Source organism: Zingiber officinale, chromosome 5A, assembly GCF_018446385.1.
Source record: "Zingiber officinale cultivar Zhangliang chromosome 5A, Zo_v1.1, whole genome shotgun sequence".
NCBI lineage: Eukaryota > Viridiplantae > Streptophyta > Magnoliopsida > Zingiberales > Zingiberaceae > Zingiber > Zingiber officinale.
In genome coordinates this window covers 102437558-102443557 of record NC_055994.1, presented here as the reverse complement: position 1 = coordinate 102443557, position 6000 = coordinate 102437558, and positions in this window count along the sequence as shown.

The window sequence follows — 6000 nt, the reverse complement described above, 5'->3', positions numbered from 1 at the left end:
ATAGTTAGAAGTTAAACTTACGCGGAGGTCAGAAGTCCAGCCTCCGTGGCTGGTCAGAAGTCCAGCCTCTGTGACTGGTCATTAATCAAGCTTACGTGGAGGTCAGAAGTCCAGCCTCCGTGGCTGGTCAGAAGTCAAGCTTACGTGAAGGTCAGAAGTCAAGCTTGCGTGGCCAGGGTCAAAGTCTCAGCTGACGGGTCGGTCAAAGGATAGGATTACAAGTCGGACAATAGCCAGCCTCGATAGCGATCAAGAACTGGGCCCACAGGCCAAGCACAGCTGAGGACTGAGCCCACAGGCCAGGCAAAGGCTAGGAAAGGAAGGCCTCTGGCGCAGAATAGGCCTGGCGTGTAGGTCGGAACGTACAGGCCATGGATAACAGTGGACAGAAGCGGGTCAGGATACAGACCTGGCGTACAGGTCGGGACGTACGAGCCATGGATAACAGTAAGCATATGCGAGTCGGAATACAAACCTGGCGTGCAGGTCGGAACGTACAGACCATGAATAATAGCGGACAGAAGCAGGTCGGGATACAGACCTAGCATACAGGTTGGAACGTACATGTCATGGATAACAGCGGACAGAAGCAGGGCAGGATACAGACCTGGCGTACAGGTCGGGACATGCGAGCCATGAATAACAGCAGACATAGGCAGGTCGGGATACATGCCTGGCGTATAGGTCGGAACGTACATTCCATGGATAACAGCGGACATAAGTAGGTCATGATACAGACCTGGCGTACAGGTCGGGACGTACGAGCCATGGATAAAAGTAAGCATATGCAGGTCGGAATACAGACCTGGCGTGCAGGTCGGAACTGTTGGTGCAACCTTAGGTCAAGGTTGACCTGGTTGACCCGACTCGAGTTGACTTGACTCGAGTTGTATTTTGATGTTTGACTTGGGAAGATTGTTGATGCAACCTTAGGTCAAGGTTGACCTAGTTGAGTTGCATGTTGATGTTTGACACTCGTGAGAGAGTTCTATTCTTGATGTGGGACAAGAATAGATGTTTGGGAGATTATTGGTGCAACCGTAGGTCAAGGTTGACCTGGTTGACCTGATTCGGGAAAAGTCCAAGTATAAAGACTTGGCACGGAAAAGTCCAAGCAGGGAGCTTGGCACTGGAAAAGTCCAAGCAGGGAGCTTGGCACGTGAAAAGTCCAAGGTTGGAGACTTGGCACGGGGAAAGTCCAAACAGGGAGTTTGGCACGGGGAAAAGTCCTGGTGAGTGAAGCCAGGCAGTCGGGAAATCCTGGTGAGTGAATCCAGGTGAAAATCCTAGTGAGTGAAGCTAGGTGAAGGTGAAAGTCCTGGTGAGTGAAGCCAGGCATTCGGGAAAATCCTAGTGAGTGAAGCTAGGTGAATGGGAAAGTCCTAACTGGGATGTTAGGCAGTGTGGAAAGTCCTGGTGAGTGAAGCCAGGCAGTGGGAAAGTCCTGGTGAGTGAAGCCAGGCAGTGAGAAAGTCCTAACTGGGATGTTAGGCAGTGTGGAAATCCTGGTGAGTGAAGCCGTGAAAGTCCCGTGAGTGAAGCTGTGAAGGGAAAGAGATGGATCGGGATGATCGGACATCCGGTGTTGAGGAAAGTCCAAGTAGGTCAAAGGGATTGACCGGACACTTGGGAAGGGAAGCAGGTCAAGGAGTGACCGGATGCTAGAATTAAGTACCAACAGTCGAGGTTGACCGAATGTTGGTTTGGGAGACTGGGACTTGGTTTGGGCAAAAGCCAAGCTGGTCTGCAGACCGATCAGGATACATCGATTTCTTCGATCGGTCCGGTGACCGATCGGGCGTGCAAAAAAGCTGATTTCGACTGGGGACCGATCAGCATGAAGCTTGATCGGTCTCCACGACCGATCGGGACGATCACTGGACCGATCAGGATGTTGCCTGATCGGTCCACAGACCGATCAGGAAACGAACAGAAAGTTGGGCAACTTTCTGTGAATGAAGCTGATCGGTCTGGGGACCGATCAGTAGGTTCCCTGATCGGTCCACAGACCGATCAGGGCACTAGCCGTTGCAACGCAACGGCTAGATTTCTTCTCCGCTGGCTTCTGTCTTCGCAGGTATAAAAGAATCGAGGGCATCTTCTGTGCAAAAACTCCTTCTTCCTCTTCTTTCTGCTGCTGAGCTCTGCTGAGTTCTTGAAGCGTTGAAGCTTTGCGTGAGCTTCCTTTTGGCTGGTCACCTGCTGTTGTAGGCGCTTGGAGCTGCTGCTTCTTCCAGTCGAAGAGAAGGCAAGCAAGAGTTTTCTTACTGTTGTATTTCTTGCTGTCTTTCTTTGTATTTCTGTACTCTCCTTACTTGCTGTTGCAAGAGTGTGTTGTGGCGAGGTTTCTCCACCCATAAGGAGTTTGTATTAGCCGGTTCTCCGGGGACTCATCCACCGACGGATTGACTGGAGTCGTCCACCTTACGGACACGCCGAGGAGTAGGAGCCCTAATCTCCGAACCTCGTTACATCGGTTTGTTTGAGGTTTGTAGTCTTCCTTTCGTTTCTAGTTTATTTTTCCGCTGCGCTAACGAATTGTAGGAAGAAACGCGATCGATTTGGGGCGGCTATTCACACCCCCCTCTCTAGCCGAGTACGAAGGATCCTAACAAGTGGTATCAGAGCAAGGCCGCTCTTCGTCGGATTCACACCCGTGGGAGCAAAGCTAGAGATGGATCAATTCGGAGAAGACATCACCATTCCACCCTTCTACAACGACAACTTCGCATATTGGAAGGTAAGGATGATGTATTTTCTTAGGACTAATATGTTGAATTGGTTTTGTGTACAAGAAGGTTTTACTCCTCCAATGGATAAAGAAGGAGAGCCTCTAGAGAAGAACAAGTGGACGAAGGAACAAGTCCACCAATCTACAATCAACAATGAGGTAACTAAAACAATTGAATTTTCATTACCTACTAATATTTTGTGTAAGATAGGTAAGTACAACAATGCCAAGGAATTATGGGATAACTTGGCCAAGTACCATGAGGAGAGCTCCACTTCAAGCCATGAAGAGGAGCCTAGTGAGCCAAGTAGCTCACATCATGGAGGGAGCGAATTGGGAGTTGAGGGCTACTCAACATCCAAGGAAGAAGAGGAGGAGAATTCCTCTTGTTCAAGTTCGGAGCAAGAAGAAGAAGTTTCCACCTCCGGAAGGGTTGAAGAAGAAAGCTCATCTCCATTCACAACTCTAGGTAACTCAAACACTGTGATTTCAAGCAAATTACACATAATGTGTTTTGAGTGTAGGAAACATGGACATTACAAGAGTAAGTGTCCAAAGAGGGTAAGAAAGACTCCACCGGCACCAAAGGTCAAGGAAGCCGGAGTCCCAACACGCAAAGGCAAGGAGCACATCGTGTGCTTCCAATGCAAGCAAAGGGGACACTATAGGAGCCATTGTCCGAGGGGGAGGCAACCTCACAAGGGCAAGAGACCGGGCACATCGATAGGGGGAGCTAAGGCAAACCCTAAGGTAATCTCTAAGGTTCATTATTGCAATTCTAATAAAACTCATGCTAGTAGTTTTGTTGCAATTGTTAATAATGATAAGCATGTTAACTTTAGGAACCAATACATGTGCTTAGGAGCTAAACATGTTAGCCTAGGTAAGGATAACACTAGAAATACCAACCCTAGGATTAACGCTTCTAAAGTTAAGGAAAACCTAGGTAGAAATCCCAAGAAGACTAGACACATGCCTAGGAATATCTCAAGAGAAAATGACAAATTAAAACTTGAGGTATTAGAGAGGGAAAATCAAGTCTTGAGGTCAAGACTTGATAATTTAGAAAAGGCTCTTAAAAACATGGAGAAGCCATCTCTAGGGTTTAAGAGTCAAAAACCCAAGTCCAAGGACAAGAAAGGTTTGAGTCACAAACCTAAGCCCCAAATGGTCAAGCCCACATATCATAATGTTCCATTTGATTATGGAACAAGACCTAGGGCTAGGAAGACCATTACCAAGGTCACAAGGGGAGTCACCCCTATAGTTGACCTTGATGAGACCCAAATGACCAAGGCTTTAAAGCCTAAGAGGGTCATTAGGAGGGTTGCTAGGGAAGTCATCCCTAGTGAATATTTAGTGAACCCAATGAGCTCAAGTAGGTATTGGGTTCCTAGGAGCATTTTCTCTACCCCATAGATGGGTTAGAGAGTGTCAACTCCAATAAGAAGGGTAGTTAACCCAACTTTGAGGAAATTGACACTCAAGGAGCATTTTCAAGGTTTTTGGGAACCTTTGAAAATGAAATGGAATAATCTTTATCATTCACTCCTTGGAAGAGTAAAGTGTGCCAAAGTGAGAATATATTAATCTCACTTTAAGTTGACACAATTTTGAAAAACCTAGAGAAATATCAAATTGGGATTTTGATATTCTCTTAGGTAATCAAGGCAATCCGGGCCTTAAATTAGAAGTGCTACTCTTGTAGAATTTTAAATGGTATAAATCAAACAAGAGATCAAGAAATGCCAATTTGGGTTTTGACATTTTCTTGGAGCACTTTGGGCAATCTAGGATTAGGACTTAAGTTAGCTAAGTGATTAAGGATACTTAGATAGGGAATTTAGGTATTTTATTTGTGCTAACTTGCCATGATTGGTTGCTATATGCCATGCCATGACATCATATTTATTTTATTATCATTTGAAATGTCATGATAATGCTTAGGTTATCTATATGTCATGTGTTAGTTTAGTTTCAAACTTTATGCCATGACATCATGACATTGGCACATGTTTTCATTTATGTTATTAATTTATGCCATGTCATCATCTCTTGCATTAATAATCAATGAAATTGATTTAAGGATGAAAAACACATCTTGATATTGAGATCAAATTTGTGTTTAGAAAATGCATGAGACCTTAGCCTAAGTTGACCTAAACCCATATCTCACATCAAATTGACTTGAATGTGGTTTGATACACCTTAGATGTGTGTGAGATATTAGGATCATGAGTTAGGATCAAGGTGCATTGTCCTTGTACCTAGATGACCCTAATTCAAGAAATTGGGGATCATAGGGAAAGCTTGTGTACAAGTCATGTGCATATAGCCCTAAGATTATGGTCCTAAATTCAAATGGTTTTAAAAGCATTTTAAAATTGATTTGAAAAACCTTGATGAAGCTTTCCTAGTGATAGCATTCATCATTGAACATTATGATACAAAGTTGAGTTAAACTTGAACTATTTCAAAGTTTTTGAACTTTGTATCAAGATTGAAAAATGGAAGTTATTTTCATAGAAAACTATTTTTCCATGATAGTATATGTTATGAGGAATGTATCCTCAAAATTTCACAATTTTTCGAATTTTCTGGAATTTTCTAGGAGTTTCTGAATTTCGGGAAGGAAATTTCGAAATTCTGATATCAGAATTGTGGACCGATCCGGAGGTTCCTGATCGGTCCAGGGGTGCCTGGATCGGTCACCGTGACCGATCCGCGATCTGGTGAAGGCCTGATCGGTCTGGGGACCGATCCATGGGGGTTTCTGATCGGTCTGGGGACCGATCAGAGCGTGCCAGTTTCTGATTTTCAGCAGGTGTCTGAAATTTCAGTTTTTGAAGTTGAGTTTCGAATTTCTGAAGGTTTGAAACTCTCCAAGATATTGTTGGTGCAATGGTCAAGGGGGAGTTGATCTTTAGGGGGAGTGTTTACCTAATTGTCAAGGGGGAGTTGACTTTTAGGGGGAGTTTTTACTCTTTGAGGATTAGTGATATGGGATTATCACTAAGTGGATTGTTGAGTTTAGTATCAAAGGGAAATTAAGAGTTTCAATGAAAGGTATGGGACTTTCATTAGGAAGAAACTCTTGACCTTAATACCCTCCTTTTTCTTTTTGATGTGTGTCAAAAAGGGGAGAGTGTTCATTGGAGAATTATTAGAGAACCCAAGTTAGGTTATCGGTTTAACCTAAGCTAGGGGAAGATTGTCAAGGAATGTTCGAGGAAGAACATTGGAATCCTTTTTGATGTGTGTCAAAAAGG